An 18707-nucleotide genomic window follows, 5' to 3' on the forward strand; every position below is an offset into this window, starting at 1 on the left:
ATAATGGGGTATTTGGATTTGGAAATTAAGTACTTGTAAAGTAGTTAACTTGTTATGCTATTATGATCGAAAGATCATAAGTAGGGGTGCAGATGGACAACAAGAATAAAAGACATTCTGTAAATGTGATATATGTTAACATCCAAAATAAATTTCGTATTAGCAAGTCATTTCCGAAAATGTTTCTCTTAAGTGTAACGTTAAATGAAACTGAAATGTGGACAAGCAACAGTACAAACAATAAGAAAATAGAAGCGACAGAATTGCGGCGCTACAGGGTAATGCTGAAAATTAGGTGTGCAGAACGAGTAAATAATGACGAATAACAGAATCGAATTTGGAAGAAAATATTTATGGTACAAAACTGGACTATTAATGCAACTAAATAGCAATATTTTATGAACCTATGTCTTATAATCAATAAACTCGTGCTCTAGGATATTAGTAAACAGTTCTAACAGACTGAACACTTACGAGTTAGCGAAAGCTAAACTTTCGAGGAACAGAAAGGGCTATTTCATAAACAAATTTCATCACCCTCTCCTTCTTGAAAGAAACAGATTGTAATGTGTTCTGCAGAGAGCTAGTAGAGGAAATTACATACTGGTTTCAAAAACATCAAAAATTTTTTTAAAAAAACTTTAATTTAAAATGATTACCTTAGAATTAAATCAGTCAATGGTAAAACCATCTTGCCATTTACAAGATTAATATTACACATTTAATACTAAACAACACTAAAACATGATTACATCCTTTAGCAGTCAGCGATAGTGACTTGACACATGCAGTAGCCAACATGTCATAATAATTATTAATATAACTTTGGTTAAGGAAATGCAAGTAAGTAATAACTCGACAATGAATAATAGAAATTGAACTTACTTAGTGAATATTAACGATTCCTAGTAAGAAATGACTAACGAATTAACACATAATTAGAACTATAATGACATGAATAAACCTTTTCACAGTTGATGCCGATTGCTTAAATACATGTCAATATAAGTCAAAGGATACAAGATTTTTAGATGACGATTAAATAAGGCTTCATTAGATTAACAAAGTAAGAGTTTCGTACATCTCTATACATACATATTCAACACTACAGAACACAAATAAAGCAATTAACATACAAATAAATAAGAAACAGTAAATCATCACAGACTGACTATCTCAACCTGGTTTTAAAAAAAATTATCAATGTTGATGACAGAGTGTGAGCCCTCATGGAGAGTAGGCGTCAAAAGTACTGTTAAATATGTCAGATTTATTTATGTTTACTTACAGGTCTATTTCCATAGGACCAAATAGAGGAGCAAGTCTCGAAGTTCATAGAAACTGTCAGTATATTAAATTACAACATAATGTAATGACAGATAAAGTAAAATATTTATGAACAAAAAAAATTTCAAGCCATCAGCTTAAGTAAGCGCAATCAACAATATAACATAGGAATAAGCTTAATTTTTCATGGAACTTACTCGACAGAATAGAAGGAGGCCACACAGTTCATCAAAGGAATAGCAAATGTAATACAAGAGCCTTCTAAAATACTAACAAGATACTAACATTGTTATTAATGATGAATTAACCATTCCTTTAATGTCATAGTGCATGAAAATTATCAGCAAGGTGCAACGGGTACTAAATTTGCACCAACACTGAGTCACATTTCTTACTTTCTCTGATAAGTCACTAAACTTAATTTTGTAAAAGGTAGCAACTGAAAACAATTTTTTGTACATTAATACTTGTGATGACCTTCCACATAATACATTTAGCATGAAATTCAGTCTGTTTTTTTCCTAGGAACAGGAACATTCCTCCATTTATTTTCTTTTGAGGATGTAAAGGCTGCATTATACGACATTAACATGACACAGTTTTGTACCTTTAAGCAGTGACAAACACGGAGTGGTGCGCTAACTTGTTTTCTTTTTTGCGTTATGATGCAAGAGGAGGTACACTATGTTATGGAAATATCATTAAGTTTTGATGATGTCATTAGTTTTCTGTGTCAGAGCTACTTTTCCAATCTGACTAACATGTCATAAATAATGTAAGTGTATGGGCTCACCCAATGACACCATGTTATTTACCTAAGAATCATTATTCAGCAAACACTTGTGTTGCACTGATAAGTGGTCCAAGCATTGATAATGGGTGAGTGCCATAGTGATCGTAGCGTCATTGATATTTTTGTGCCTCTTACCAGGGAAGTTCATTCTCTCATGGTGTCTAGTGCTGTTCTGACTGGTTAGCCTCTGCCCCCTGCATCAGTATTTCAAACCCCACTATTTCCTCCAGTCCATGTAGGATGCATGAAATGTGACAAATATTTTATTCTACATCTATGAATGTACACACAAATGTTGGTAGTAAATAATCGCTTTGACTTATGACTTCTTCATATGATAATTTTAAATGTATTCATAATTCGAATAACACAATGAATGACTGACATTTTAAAATTATTAGGAAAAAACAAATAAAGATAGTAAACATTTATAATTAAACTAAAAAACGCAGGAAATATGACTTATTACCACAATGAATAAATTCTTTGAAAGAATAATGGAATATTGTGTGGATGAACTTTGATTATGACCACAAAACTATACAATACACGGAATAACATTCCACCAATATAACTTTGAATAAGACAATCTTCCCCCTTTTAACATAAATTTTATACTGTAAGATACACCATATCCTGATAATTGGTACTACTTTTCATCCGTATGCTTCATTTTCGGTGGTGCCTCCTGTTTGCGCTGAACCAATATTTATAAAGGAAAGAAGATCATATACTTATGAGAAATGAAGCGTATGAATTGGGTCATACATGTCTTTAAATTGTGATAACAAATATTGCCCCTAGTAGGTCCACTTGTGAGTAACATAAGAGAAGACTTTTAGCTAACAAGAACACATCAAGTTGATTGCCCTTTATTCAGTTTACCTCAGTGTCCAAATGTGTGCAAATTAGATATGTAATCATTTCTTCCTCTTGCATGACCTTCACAAAGACAATGGAGGATAATATTTGACCTGTACATGTAAAATATTTAAAATAAAATATTACTCAGAAAAGAACATCACAAACAGACAATGAAATGAAACTAGCATAAAATTAGACCTTCTCTCTTTCTCTTCTTGCGTCATTTCCCTTAGTTATCATTACAGCACCACTAAAATAGTTCATTAGGTTCATCCTTGCCTTCCTCATCAATTCCAACTTCTCACGAGGCAATATTAACTACTTCTGAAGGCTTCAAATATTGAAATCTACACATTTCCAAATTGTGTTCCACAATCTTCTCATCACTCATACAAGACACAGTGTGGCAGGATATTCACAACGAATAGGTGCACCTCAAAGTATAAATCACGTTACAAAACTGCTCACCAACAAAATCAATATAATGGCAAATATCTCTGACTTAAATGGAAAACGGGAAAAAATTTAGATACCAACGAATGCCATTAACTCGATAGTTTGTGCTACTATATTAGCAATTTGTGTCCCGCCATGCATTAGATAACTGATCTCTTACGTTTATGACTTTGAAGCAGTGAACCTCTGTAAAGGGTTTGAAACAAGAGGTGACCATGAGAAAAAGATACGGTAGTTAATGGCTGGATAACTAAGGAAGAGGTGAAGTTGAGGCGAAAATAGAATAATCAAGGACTGGAAACAGCTCTATACGTCTGAGCTTAGACTGTCAGAGGTTTGAGTGTAGTAATAAAGCTGTAAAAACTAAAAAGGGAAAGGCAAAGGCTCAGTCTAAATGTGGTGGAGCTCAGTGAGCTAGAATGGATAAAAGATAAGCAAATCCGGTCAGATGAACATATGACAATGTCAACAGTAGCAGGAAATGGAATAATGGGAGATGGATTACTTGTGCATAGGGCAGTATGACGGAGAGTGGGCTATTATGAACAGTTCAGTGACAGGATTCTTCTCATCAGATTCGACACTAAACTAACGACCACGATAGTTCAGTTATACATGCCAGTGGCTTAAGGGGACGATGAAGAGATATTGAAGGTTTATGAGAAAACTGAATGGGTAATTCAGTATGTAAAGAAAGATGAAAATCTAACAGTCATGGGGACTGGAATGCGGTCATAAGAGAAGGAATAGGAGAAAGTGTTGTGGGAGGGAGATAATGGATAATAAATAACAAAAATAACAAATAAAAGTTATACATTTCGGATGGAAATGGGAAATACTCTACTGAATTACAAGACGAGAGTTTGTACTTGGGGAGTCCCAGAGACACAGGAAGATTCCAGCTGGATTACATCATGGTTAGACAGAGATTCCGAGAACAGGCAGTGGATTGAATGGCGTAAGAAGGTACATATATAGACCACAGTTTAGTAATGATGAAGAGTACACTGCATCAGAGAATTGTCTAGAAGAATCAGTGCTGGAGGAAGTGGGATACTGGAGTACTGGAATGATGAGACGCATTTAAAGTTCCCTACATATGGGAACTGCGATAAGGAATACCAGAGTAGAGAATTCAATTGAAGAGGAGTGGACATCCCTAAAAGGGCAGTCACAGATATTGGAGAGATAATTATTATTATTTATCTTAAGGCAACACACATATAAAGATTACAAAAATACCATACATCAACATTTAAACCCATCTCTCCTGGATAAAATAACACAAATGACAACAACTGTACATGGATATCAATATCGTTAATGTATTTTGCCACAAGACGTGTTGTTATCAGGAAATCTAAGAAATGGTCTTTATAGGCATGTGCAGGACATGTTGAAATAACATGAACTAATTGGACAGACAGAAATAGGTACTAGGAAAGTAACCTATGGTAACTGAAGAAATTCTTAAGATGATTGGTGAAAGAAGGAAGTACAAAAATGACAGGGAAAGACAGGAACACAGCAACACAGATCCCTTAGAATGAAATAAATAGTAAGTACAGGGCAGGCAACATCAAATAGCTGCAGGAATGATGTGAAGAAATCAAAGAAGGAATGACAGTAGGAAGGAGCGACTCAGCATACAAGAAAGTCAACGTAGCCTTCTGTGGATATAAAAGCTACGATCAACTTGGCTTCGTTGTGCTTCGAAGGAAGACTGAAGGAATAATGCACGTTCGTAGCCTTTGTCCACCTAGATAAGGCGTTCGATGGTGTGGGATGTTAATTAAAAGAGTAAGCCTCAAGGAAAGATGGGCCTTATACGATATGAACAAGAACGAATATGGAACAATAAGAATGGAAAACCAAGAACGAGATGCTCGCATTAAAATGGATGTAAAATAAGAACGCTTTTCAGTCTGTGTACCGAAGAAGCAATGACGGAAAGAAAAGAAAGTTCAAGAATGGGATTAAAAACGAAGCGGAAGGCTATCGATTATAAGATTCCCTATTGATTTTGTTATCTTTAGTGAAATCGAAGAAGGCTTACAGGATCTGCAGAATGCAATAAACATTATAGTAAGTACAGAACGTGGGTAAGAGCAAGCCCCAGAAAGAGAAAAGTAATGTATTGTGGCATTAATGAGGATTTGGAGAAACTTATCAACAAATTGGTAATCACAAATTAGAAAAAAAAAATGTAATAACCGACGACGGATACAGCAAAGAGGACATCAAAGTAAACTAGAACAGGCAAGAAGGAATTTCTGTCCAAGAGAAGTCTCTTGGTATCAATCATAGGACTTTAATTGAGGGAAAACATGCTGAGAGTGTACGTCTGGAACGTAACATTGTACGGTAGTGAACCATGGACAGTGGGAACAGTGGAACAAAAGAGAATCGAAGTGTTTGAGATTGGGTGCTACAGAAGATTGTTGAAAATTGGGTGGACTGACAAGATAAAGATTGATGAGATTCTCCGCAGAATCGGCGAAGAAACCGTCATTTGGAAAACACTGACCAGTGTATGGGACAGGATAATAAGACATTTTTTAAGACAGCAAGGAATAGCCTCCATGGTAGAGGGGGTGCTGTGTAGGTTAAAAACTGAATACAGAGATTATAATACAAATAACTGAGGACGAACTATGCAACCGCTACCCTGAGATGAAGAGGTTGCCCCAGGAAATGGATTCGAGGCGAGTAGCATCAAATCAGTTTTCTGACTAGAGGCTATCCCCGGATGAGGAACAGTTTTTACTAGCCAAGAGGGTTCAAGTGATCAGGGACGGAGCAGACTGTCGAAAGTAGAAGAAGCTACACAGGTCTGGGAGTGAGCAGTCGGGAGTGGATGGAGTGGAGAAGTGTAAGGGAAATGAAAACCAGCAATGGTATGAATAATGAGTCTGACGTTACATGACTGCGCTAGAGTCTTGTATTTGTATTTACGTTTCTTGAAGACTGTCGAGTGAAAATCAATTTGGGACTGTGATTGCTGTGTTCGGATGAGGGCTGAGTTGGCATCCCTTCGCGCACAGCTGCAAGCGGCGCTGACTTCGGTCGCGCAGCTTGATGCTGTTGCCAATTGGCACCACTCTGGGGAGCTGGACTTGGGTATCACGGGGATGTCAACCTCGTCCCGTCTGTCCCCAGATCGGTCTGCCGCTGTGGTTGCCCCGGTTGCTGCCTGCGGTGGGGCTGAGCTCTCGCCTGTGGTTGATTGGGAAGTCGTTCCAAGGCGTGTCAGGCAGCGAAAGATGTCCCCAGAGGCTGATCAGAAAGCCTAACCGGTGCGTCTAACAAACAGGTTTCAGGCACTGGCTGAGCCAGTTGCAGCTGCCTGCCCTGTTTCAGAGGATCATTCTCAGCCTTCAAGGTCAGGGCAATTGCAGAGGGTGGGCTTATTGGTAGTTGGGAGCTCCAATGTTAGGCGCGTAATGGGGCCCCTTAGGGATATGGCGGCTAAGGAGGGGAACAAATCCAGTGTGCACTCCGTGTGCATTCCGGGTGGAGTCATTCCTGATGTGGAAAGGGTCCTTCCGGATGCCATGAAGAGCACAGGGTGCAGCCAGCTGCTGGTGGTGGCACATGTCGGCACTAATGACGTGTGTCGCTTTGGATCTGAGGAAATTTTCTCTGGATTCCAGCTGCTATCTGATTTGGTGAAGGCTGCCGGTCTTGCTTACGAGATGAAGGCAGAGCTCACCATCTGCAGCATCGTTGACAGAACCGACTGCGGACCTTTGGTGCAAAGCCGGGTGGAGGGTCTGAATCAGGGGCTCAGACGGTTTTGCGACCGTGTTGGCTGCAGATTCCTTGACTTGCGCCATAGGGTGGTGGGGTTTCGGGTTCCGCTGAATAGGTCAGGAGTTCACTACACTCAGCTGGCGGCTACACGGGTAGCGGCAGCTGTGTGGTGGCGTGGACTGGGCGGTGTTTTTAAGTTAGAAGGCCTCAGGAAAGTATGGGGTTGGCTGCAATCTCAAAGGGTACATGGCAAATACAGGACGTGCTTGGATGAAGGAACAGTCGGAATTATAGTTGTAAATTGTTGTAGTTCTGCTGGGAAAGTCCCTGAGGTACAAGCGCTAATAGAAAGCACAGAAGCTGAAATCGCTATAGGTATAGAAAGCTGGCTAAAGCCTGAAATAAGTTCTGCAGAAATATTTACGAAGTCTCAGACGGTGTTCAGGAAAGACAGATTAGGCAGAATTCGTGGTGGAGTGTTTGTGTCTGTCAGTAGTGGTTTATCTTGTAGTGAAGTCGAAGGAGATACTCGGTGCGAATTGTTATGTGTGGAGGTTATGCTTAACAGCCGAACTAAGTTAATAATTGGCTCCTTCTACCGACCCCCAGACTCCGATGATATAGTTGCTGAACAGTTCAGAGAAAATTTGAGTCTCGTAACAAATAAATACCCTACTCATACGGTTATAGTTGGTGGGGACTTCAACCTTCCCTCGATATGTTGGCAAGAATACTTGTTCAAAACCGGTGGTAGGCAGAAAACATCTTCCGAGATTGTCCTAAATGCTTTCTCCGAAAATTATTTCGAGCAGTTAGTCCACGAACCCACGCGAATTGTAAATGGTTGCGAAAACACACTTGACCTCTTAGCCACAAACAATCTAGAGCTAATAGACAGCATCGTGACTGATACAGGGATTAGTGATCACAAGCTCGTTGTAGCTAGGCTCAATACCGTTTCTTCCAAATCCACCAGAAACAAATGCAAAATAATTTTATTTAAAAAAGCGGGTACAGTGTCACTAGAAGCCTTCCTAAAAGACAATCTCCATTCCTTCCGAACTAACTATGCAAATGTAGACGAGATGTGGCTCAAATTCAAAGATATAGTAGCAACAGCAATTGAGAGATTCATACCTCACAAATTGGTAAGAGATGGAACTGATCCCCCATGGTACACAAAACAGGTCCGAACGCTGTTGCAGAGGCAACGGAAAAAGCATGCGAAGTTCAGAAGAACGCGAAATCCCGAAGATTGGCTAAAATTTACAGACGCTCGAAATTTGGCACGGACTTCAATGCGAGATGCCTTTAATAGGTTCCACAACGAAACACTGTCTCGAAATTTGGTAGAAAATCCGAAGAAATTCTGGTCGTATATAAAGTCGCAGTCAATACCTTCGCTGCGCAGTACTGTCACCGACGACTGTGCCGCTAAAGCGGAGTTATTGAACGCAGTTTTCCGAAATTCCTTCACCAGGGAAGACGAATGAAATATTCCAGAATTTGAAACACGAACAGCTATTTGCATGAGTTTCTTAGAGGTAGATACCTTAGGCGTTGCGAAGCAACTCAAATCGCTTGATACGGGCAAGTCTTCAGGTCCAGGTTGTATACAGATTAGGTTCCTTTCAGATTACACTGATACAATAGCTCCCTACTTAGCAATCATATACAACCGCTCGCTCACCGATAGATCTGTACCTACAGATTGGAAAATAGCGCAGGTCGCACCAGTGTTTAAGAAGGGTAGTAGGACTAATCCATCGAACTACAGACCTATATCATTGACGTCGGTTTGCATATACTGTATTAAAACATTATGAATCACCTCGAAGGGAACGATCTATTGATACGTAATCAGCATGGTTACAGAAAACATCGTTCTTGTGCAACGCAGCTAGCTCTTTATTCGCACGAAGTAATGGCCGCTATCGACAGGGGATCTCAGGTTGATTCCGTATTTCTGGATTTCCGGAAAGCTTTTGACACCGTTCCTCACTAGCGACTTCTAATCAATCTGCGGGCCTATGGGGTATCGTCTCAGTTGGACGCTTCCTGTCAGGAACGTCGCAGTTCGTAGTAATAGACGGCAAATCATCGAATAAAACTGAAGTGATATCAGGTGTTCCCCTGGGAAGCGTCCTGGGACCTCTGCTGTTCCTGATCTATATAAATGACCTGGGTGACAATCTGAGCAGTTATCTTAGGTTGTTCGAAGATGATGCTGCAATTTACCGTCTAGTAAGGTCATCCGAAGACCAGTATCAGTTGCAAGCGACTTAGAGAAGATTGCTGTATGGTGTGGCAGATGGCAGTTGACGCTAAATAACGAAAAGTGTGAGGCGATCCACATGAGTTCCAAAAGAAATCCGTTGGAATTCGATTACTCGATAAATAGTACAATTCTCAAGGCTGTCAATTCAACTAAGTACCTGGGTGTTAAAATTACGAACAACTTCAGTTGGAAAGACCACATAGATGATATTGTGGGGAAGGCGAGCCAAAGGTTGCGTTTCATTGGCAGGACACTTGGAAGATGCAACAAGTCCACTAAAGAGACAGCTTACACTATACTCGTTCGTCCTCTGTTAGAGTGTTGCTGCGCGGTGTGGGATCCTTACCAGGTGGGATTGACGGAGGACATCGAAAGGGTGCAAAAAAGGGCAGCTCGTTTTGTATTATCGCGTAATAGGGGAGAGAGTGTGGGAGATATGATACGCGAGTTGGGATGGAAGTCATTAAAGCAACGACGTTTTTCGTCGCGACGAGATCTATTTACGAAATTTCAGTCACCAACTTTCTCTTCCAAATGCGAAAATATTTTGTTGAGCCCAACCTACATAGGTAGAAATGACCATCAAAATAAAATAAGAAAAATCAGAGCTCGAACAGAAAGGTTTAGATGTTCGTTTTCCCCGCGCGCTGTTCGGGAGTGGAATGGTAGAGAGATAGTATGATTGTGGTTCGATGAACCCTCTGCCATGCACTTAAATGTGAATTGCAGAGTACTCATGTAGATGTAGATGTAGATGTAACTTGTGAGATATCTGTGCTATAATTAGACAAAGATATATAACCTTGTTCATTTGAAAGAACCAGAGGTTATTGGCGGTATAAGAGAAAGCATAGGCAACTGTTGATTGCAAAAAGGAAATGGACTATAGCAGAAGACGAATGGATAGATTTGAGAGACGAAATCGTGAACGTAGCATAGGAAGAAATAGGTGAAAAGAAAAGGCCTTGCAGAAATACTTGGAAAACGCAAGAGATACTGAATTTGATTGACGAAAGGTGAAAATACAGGACTACAGAAAATGAAGCAGGCAAAAGAGGTTACAAATGTATAGAAAAGGAAATTCGCAGGACGTGCAGAATGACTGAGGAGGAATGGCGAGAGGAATAATGTAAGGATGTAGGTGTTTATGCTTTTTTAGAATGGAGTGATAGCTGTATGAATATCAAGAGCTCAGACGGAAAACCAGTACTAAACAAATAAGGAAAAGCTGAAAGGTGGAAGGAATAATAAATGGATCATAGAAAGGAAATGTACTTGAAAGGAATATTATAGAAATGGAAGTGGACATCGATGTTTGTGAGATTAGGAGAAATGATACTGCGAGAAGAATTTGCCAGAGCAGTGAAAGACACACATCTAAATGACATCCTTGGACTAGATGATATTCCGTCGGAACTATTAGTGCATCTGGAAGAGCCAGCTGCGACAATACTATTCCAACTGCTGGGAAACGTGTATAAGACTGGTGAAATACCCTCACACTTCACGAAGAAGGTAATTATTCGGATTCCCGAGCTAGCAAGTGCCTACAGGCGTTAATATTATCGTACTAAATCTTCAATAAGTCGTGGTTGCAAAATACCAACATGAATACTTTACAGAAGATTGGACAATTTGTAGAAGCCAACCTCAGTTAAGATCAGTTTGGATTCCAGAGAAATATAGGCGCGCGTGGGGCAATACAAACCCTACGATTTCTCTTGGAAGGTAGATTAAGGAAAGCCAAACTTACGTTTACGGCATTTGTAAACTTTAAGAAATCTTTAGACGTTGTTGTGTTGAATACACTCTTTGAAATTCTGAAGGCAACAGGGGTAATTACAGGAAGCGAAAGATTATTTACTATTTGTACAGATATTAGGCTGCAGTTAAAAGTGCCTTGGAGTATAAAAAGGAAGTAGCGGTTGAGCATTGCGTGAGAGAGGGTTATTTGACCTGTACAGTAATCAACTGGTAAATAAAACCAAAGAAAAAAATTGGAGAAGGAATTAAAGTTTAGCAGGAAGAAATAAAAGCTATGAGGTTTGCTGGTGACATTTTAATGGAATCAGAGACAGCAAAGGATTTGTAAGAGCAGCTGAATGAAATGGAGAATATCTTGAAATGATATCAGAATAACGTAAAAAAAGTAAAACGACGGTAATGGAATGAAGTCGAATGAAATCATATGAGGCTAAAAGAACTGTATCAGGAACCGAGACACTAGAAGTGGTAGAAGAGTTTTGCGATCTGGTTCGAAAAATAGACAATGATGGCCAAAGAATTCCTGACGAACAGACTCGTGTTAAGATCGGATATATATTTAAGTATTAGGAAAATTTCCTTAAGGTATGGCCTGGAGTGTAGCCTTGTACTAAAATGGAACGTGAACTATAAACAACTCAGAAAAGAACAGAATAGAAGCTTTTGAAAGGTGGCACCACAGAACAATACTGGAGATTAGATGATATCTCACATACGCAATGACGTTGTGCTGAACAGGACAGGCGAGAAAAGAAACACGAGGCACAACTTGATTAAAGGAAGGTTTCGTTTGGTAAGACACGTTTCGAGCTATCAAGGAATCACCAGTTTAGTATTAGAGTGAGGTCTGAGAAGGGAGGGGGCAAAATTGTAGTGTGAGAGCAAGAGAATAATACTGTTAGAAGCTCGAAAGAGATATATGTTGCAGTAGTTATTCAGAGGTGAAGTGGCTGCGACAGGACTGCTTAGCACGGATAGCTGCACGGAACCTGGGTTCAGACTGAAGACCACAGCAACAACGAACTGTCTGGACATAAACGTAATAAGAGGGTATTCTGTTGCTAAGCAGCTATACTAAGTTTGGGTGTTGTAAATGTTCTGAATGTAGTGCGATTACATAAGCCATAGAAAGTGTCCTATATCAATTTGAATTTTGCATATAATATATTTTTACTATTGTGATAAATTCCTTGTTTTATCGATGTGAAATAACCAATATCATCTTGATGAATGATCGTGTCTAACACGGCCTGTAGGTAGCGGAAATAATAAATTTTCAGTGTAAATGAGGTGTTACTATCTTCCATTGCCTTTTTAAAACTGAAATTTAAATTTATTATAATCATATTAATAATGGTGAAATTTATATTTTTGATAATGATGTCACTGTTAGGGTTCTTGGTTAATATTTCTTGTTACTATATTCATTTATGTCATGTAGTATGTATTTACAGCAAGGAGTGAAATATATTTGTGTATTTTTAGACAGTGGGTCTGATCATTAAAGCAAGTATATGTGAGTTCCAAATAATAATTATGTAAAGTAAAACGTGTTGCTGAGACAGTGAAAATTAACACAAATGTTTAACTATAAAAGGTAGCCACTGAAAGATTAGATTTCCAGACTATAAAAAATCTTGAATTTTTGAGTGTACCGAACATTATTTAAAATCAGAAAAGGTGTCGGAAAGTGCTTTCTATATTTGTTTCATATTTTTTGTGCTGTCAGCTATTAATTTAAAATTCTTTAATTTTTCTTCTGTATTACATGATGTATGACAACAGTTCGATGAATGTTAAAATATGGTCAGGATGCTCTTGTAGACTTTAAGTGCTGAACAATTAATCTGTCTTTCCTAGAGGTTTTAAGCCATGAACTAAAGATTTTGAAGATTATTGAAGTATGTTTGGTTAGGGTACATCTTCTTGAGACAAAGTAACTATGGGTACAACTGTCTGAATGCGTGTATTACTGTTGTTACTACTTTGTGCAAGTTATAGAATTTACTTATCGTATCAATCGTCGGTAAGTTAATTTCTTCACGCAGTTAATGTTTTCATTTACGGTAATGAGGCTAGAAAGCTGAAAATTAAAACATTCTTTAAGCAAAGGTAAATGTAATTTTCATCGTCGGTATTTACTTTGCATTGAACTGGAAACCTAACATTTTGTTTCATGAAGTTATAAAAGTAATTTATGAAATTTATCGTTTCAATTGATCTGATCGATGAGTAAAATTTGCTTGGAGGTGATGTCTTGCTGACTGTACAAAGAGGAGCCAGTTCAGTCTGGTATTTACACAAGTAGTCAAGAGCAAGACCCCTGTGAAAATAAAGTGGAATGTGATATTCAGTAATAAGTTCGTGGCACGAGGTGACACATGAGAGAGTTAGTTGGGAGATACTGAACAATCCAGGAAGGACCAGTCCATCGAAACAAGATTAAGCAACGGTGGATTCGAGAAACGGAAAGGTCGAGTGGAATGGCGAGTTGAAGTGAAATTCAAATGAAAGTGGAAGGCAGCGTGAGTAATGAGTTTTACATGTTACTTTGCATGATTGTACATCAAGTATGATAATTTTGTTTACATTTCTTATGGCAGGACCACAGAACTAATGGCAAAAGTTCTGTACTTTTGCCAGTAGTTCTCGAGTGTTTTAAAGGGTGGGTTTGCCCCTAAATTTTATTGGATGACATGCCGCTTTTGGTGACTGCGATACTTTCTGCACACTTGCCAGGGGTCCTCGAGTGTTTTTACCCCACGTCTGTTGGTACTCCTCTGAGAGGGAAACACGTCACAAATTAAATAAATAAAAATCCACTTTGCAACAGAGACCGCATAGTCTTTATTGATAATTATATTTGAATATCTTGATAAATGCCCAGTGTTATCGATATGGAATCGTCAATAAAATCACAATGCGCGACCATATTGAATACTGTATTCCAGTAGCGGAATAATTTTTTAGCTTTATGTAACAATCTGTAGACATGGTAATGAATTGCACACTTTGAAGAATACATTCTGCAAAGTACTTGTGGAGCAGGAATTTCAGAACATTTAGTGTAACTATAGTATAGCTATATTTTATTGCCTTTAAACTTGGGGAATTTGAATTTAGTGTCATTAGTTGTGTCAGTAGTAACCAATATGTTGGATTCTCTTTCGAAATGTGGAGGGTAATACTTCCAGAAAGTGTCATTTTCCTAAATGTTTGCTTATTGTCAATGGTGCGAGAAGTATATTGAATTTGGAGTGCCATATATTGATATTTGGGTGGGTGTTCCGTTTCCACTAAATGCCAAGTATTCCATTACAACTTCTTAGGTGGTACTTGATGGCCTTCTTTACATTATTCAGAGCTAAATTATGTCACCTATGTCACCATGTCTCAACATAGATGAAACTGGAACAGGTACATTTTCTCGAATGTTATCCGCTCAGAGATGATTTTTTTAGAACCAGATCTAGTGGTAAAGAGACTGAAACGCTTAGAACGTTGTTAACCCATGAAAATAGGAGTCTGATATACTACAACAGCTGTAGCAATAAAGTCTGCATTATTTTACAAACGCCTTAATATCTTTTGCTGATGGGTTTGTTGCCTTATGGTAAGACGAAACATTAATTGTATTAATTATCCTTTGATTCAATACACATTTCCAAACTACTGATCTAAGTTATTCACCAATGCCTAAAATGACCTTTTCAGTATCAACTGTTGTAGACAGAAAACTGTTAAGTAATGCACCTACAACATACGTACTAGCAGTTCTTCTCAAAGGAATGAGCAAGATAAATTGTACATAAATCACAGCGACAAAAAAGTAAGATAAACTTCGAGTGGTTCTCAGTAGAGTACTGGACAAATCTACAGCAGCAAGTTCCTTCAGTCTTGAAGGAAAAATAGTGAACAAGGAAGCAGATGAGAAGCCATCTGCTATTTAACGTTCTGACAAGATTTTCATCAAGTCAAGGCTTTTTGGATTGACTTCTCGGTGATTAACAAGTAGCATGACTCATGAGACTTGAGAAAACTTTGGATCAAATCGTGCAAATCTCAAGCAACTATGCATTATCATCATATTAATTGACTCACCAGGAACGAATATAACTGCGTTCGAATTGAACATTCATAACTGTGACTACGACCATAAGATCCTGTCCAAAATTACAAAGTGTAAAAGCGGTCCATCGGAAGTTGAACACCAGCGCTCGCGCGCGCGCACACACACACACACACACACACACACACACACACACACACACACACACGCACACACACACACACACAAACACAGACAAACTTTAGAATGTCTGCCATAGTAATTCTGCAATCATCTCCTGGTGAGGAGGAGCTTACCTTTACAACTATAGATTCTACTTGCTAAGAACAGTATATTTATCTCTATTAATGGGGTTAAAGCAATGTGACATTGACATTATTCCATCATCTGATACACTTCCATGTTTTTAATAGACAAAAAAGAGTGTATGATTAGTGACATGTGTCCACAAGATGAAGTCAGACAAATGTTTATTTGAACGCACAATTAATAATTTAGGAACACTGATATAAGTAACAGAATATATTGTTCAACGATCTGCATTGTCTTAAAGTAAGGAGGCGCAGTGCATGAGCCACTTTGCCTCGAGATATGCATGGAAATATCACTAATATCAGCAATCATGCGAATGGCAGCTGCCAAAATATAGAACGTCCTAAATTGCAGGAGATAATTTTCCAATTTAATGCTTAAAGCTTCAGACTGAATAACCGAGACACTATCCTGTAACCAGCTTCAAGCTTACGAGTAACACAAACGTTCCGAACTTTTGTTAACGCCTCGCGCGTAAGGAAGGGCTTGCTCTAACAAATCGTCATATGTATCCCAAGCAAAACCAATGAGATATAACCATGCAATACAAGTGGTGCACGCGTAAATTTTTCGATAAACTGATGACTTTGTCTGTTAGGTATCACATCGAATAAATTGACGCTGTCACCGCAGATCCGTATCTATCTTGCATGCAACAACAGAAAGCAAGCACCAATAGTTTTCCGAATTACGCACAAACATGACATAGGTAACTGCTATTGCTCTGGTTTGCTGAGTGTGCACTCCTGCGCTGCCGAAGCACTGCCTCAAAGAGACACAAATAAAGAAACCTATATTGCATGTCAATAGTAGTCAAAGTACTTTTTCTTTCAAAATGTTTGCAACGTCCCATTCATGAGTTATTAAAAGTGAAACCTTTAAGACTATTGAGATACTGAAAGAACCGTTTAATATACATGTTCAGAACTTGACTAAAGGAAAGTTCCTTCGGATAGAAGATATCCTAACGCTTCTTGCAATCAAGTTGGAAAGAAGTTAGTATATGGGGTGAGGCGGTGGGTAGCCGAATGAGGTGAAAGTTACGGAGGGAGACTAATAGCTGTGTCAACGAGGATCAAAACAGTTCGAATAGTGTAAAAAAATAGTGTAGTCACAAACTTTCGTTCCCTTGTAGGAGGAACTGTGATGAACAACATACTAAAACTCTCCACAGGCGGGTTATGTATGCAGGTTTGGGGACTTCTAAAGGCCACATTCTTATGTGTCTCTTAAATAACACGAAAACCCCGGCGTCTAACAAAAATGTTTCCCAGCACATAATGAAACTGCATTCAGTTTCCTATAAAGAATGCCCTATTCGTTCGGATATTATGTAGATGTGTGGAATGTGGATCCACTCGAAACAGCGCACTCTAGAGGTACCTGAAATTCCTGAATGGAAGAGACTCATGTTGTCTAGTAGCAACATGATTAATGGTGCAAATAGTGCAGTAACTTTCTGGCCATTCAATTCTTCACTAGCAAAAATCATCCACAATTGCCTGGCTTTACAGCATGCTATCAGTGACAGAAAACTGCAAGATACTAAATTTACAGTTCCAGTTACTTGTCTCATTGATACTACGAAGATCGCTGTTAACATCATATTTTCAGTTTATACACATCTTAGCCACTGTTTTGTAGCATACCCACCATATATGGGTATATTAGTTTGAGCTTAAACGATACACTGCAGCAGTGCTGAGAGCAGGCGGCTGGAGTAGGATATTGTTACTGTAGTGATTCAAAAAAGTCAACATAATATTGTGAGGCAGTTTAGCTTGTTGAAACAGCGATCTCAACCCAACTGGAAAGACTCGTGCAGCAAAGGGCAAGGAAGATTTCCACACTGACAGTGGCAGTGGCGTTTTAGGATACATGACATATGCGCGACAAGACTATTACTACTGGACATTCTTGTAACGAAATTACGCGTACTATCACAGCTCTACCAAAATGATGGGGCCACTGTCAGATGGGGATGCCGTGTGGAACTGCTAGTACAAGTCATCAGTTCAAGGCCACAGCGGGGTAACAGCTCCTCACTCTAAGTCCCTCCCTGGGCTTAGAGCCATGTGCAACTGGCTGTCCCACATCATCTCCAGCAGCACGGTCGGCCACTTCCCAGGGCGCAGAGGGTTGCACCTTGCACACACCATACATCGTTCACTAGTGCCGGATGGGCCTCACAGCACAGTGTGCATCCACTGCTGTGAATCATCCGCTCATTGCCCAGGGCCGTACATGTCTTAGATTATACGCCATCGTCGATTACCCGCCTCTGGTGTTGGGACTGTGGGGCCAGGTTATGTAATGAGGACAGCAGCACTGGCGCAAACTGACAGCTATCCAAGCAGAATTCAGTAGCCAACTGGTCACTGACCTTGTGTATCAAGCAGTGCAGACGCATAAAATAAAGAATTTGTTACATTTGCAGCTGCCTTTCCCTGTTATCCTACTGGGCTCCCATTTCGCCTCCACCCCCTTTCGCATCATTCATAGTTTATAGGAACGTACTTTACACAAAAGCTCACTTAACAAGCATTCCCTCTCACCCCCAGGTTGCTCCTCTCCTGTCCCATCCCCGCCCCCTGCCACGTCTTCACTGTTGTGTCCCCCCTACCCTCCATCTCTACACCCTTCATCTCCTTTCCCAAGGTGGCTTCCATCAACTCCCCCTCCCAGATGATGCCCTCTCTCCCTCCATTATTCTTCCTATCATTTCTGATCCTCACCCCCCCTCCTTTCCTCCGTCCTTTCCCTGGGCTCCCCCTTAACCCCTTCCATCCTGTATTTCCTCCCTGCCTAGCCTCTCCCAACCTCCCCTCTCCCCCCCCCCCCCGAGTTCTTTTGTATTCTCCTCCTCTGCCTTCCCCACTCCCTGTCGCTTCTGCTCAGTACCCTCCACCCCTCTTATGGGTCCTCATCCCCCATTGGCTCCTTTCCCCTCCACCATTCTCTTTACCTCTCCTTTCCCCCCTTTTTTATTTTCCCATCATCTGTCCAGTCCCCCCCCCCCCCCCACCTGCTCTCGGCTGTGGTATGTCATATTTGTGCCAACTTTTTAGTGCAGTGTTTAAGTGAGTGTTCAGTGTTGTGCGTGTTTCCAAAGTGTTGCGAACAGAAATCAT

At 39.7% G+C, this 18707-nt stretch overlaps 1 protein-coding gene across 1 annotated transcript in view; it reads left to right on the forward strand.

The window, feature by feature from the left end:
- Positions 1 to 18707, forward strand: part of LOC126418975 (odorant receptor Or2-like) — a 108718-nt gene that overhangs the window by 951 nt on the left and 89060 nt on the right. The window lies entirely within an intron of this gene.

The sequence above is a fragment of the Schistocerca serialis genome, chromosome 9 (genome assembly GCF_023864345.2).
Source record: "Schistocerca serialis cubense isolate TAMUIC-IGC-003099 chromosome 9, iqSchSeri2.2, whole genome shotgun sequence".
NCBI classification, from domain to species: Eukaryota; Metazoa; Arthropoda; class Insecta; order Orthoptera; family Acrididae; genus Schistocerca; species Schistocerca serialis.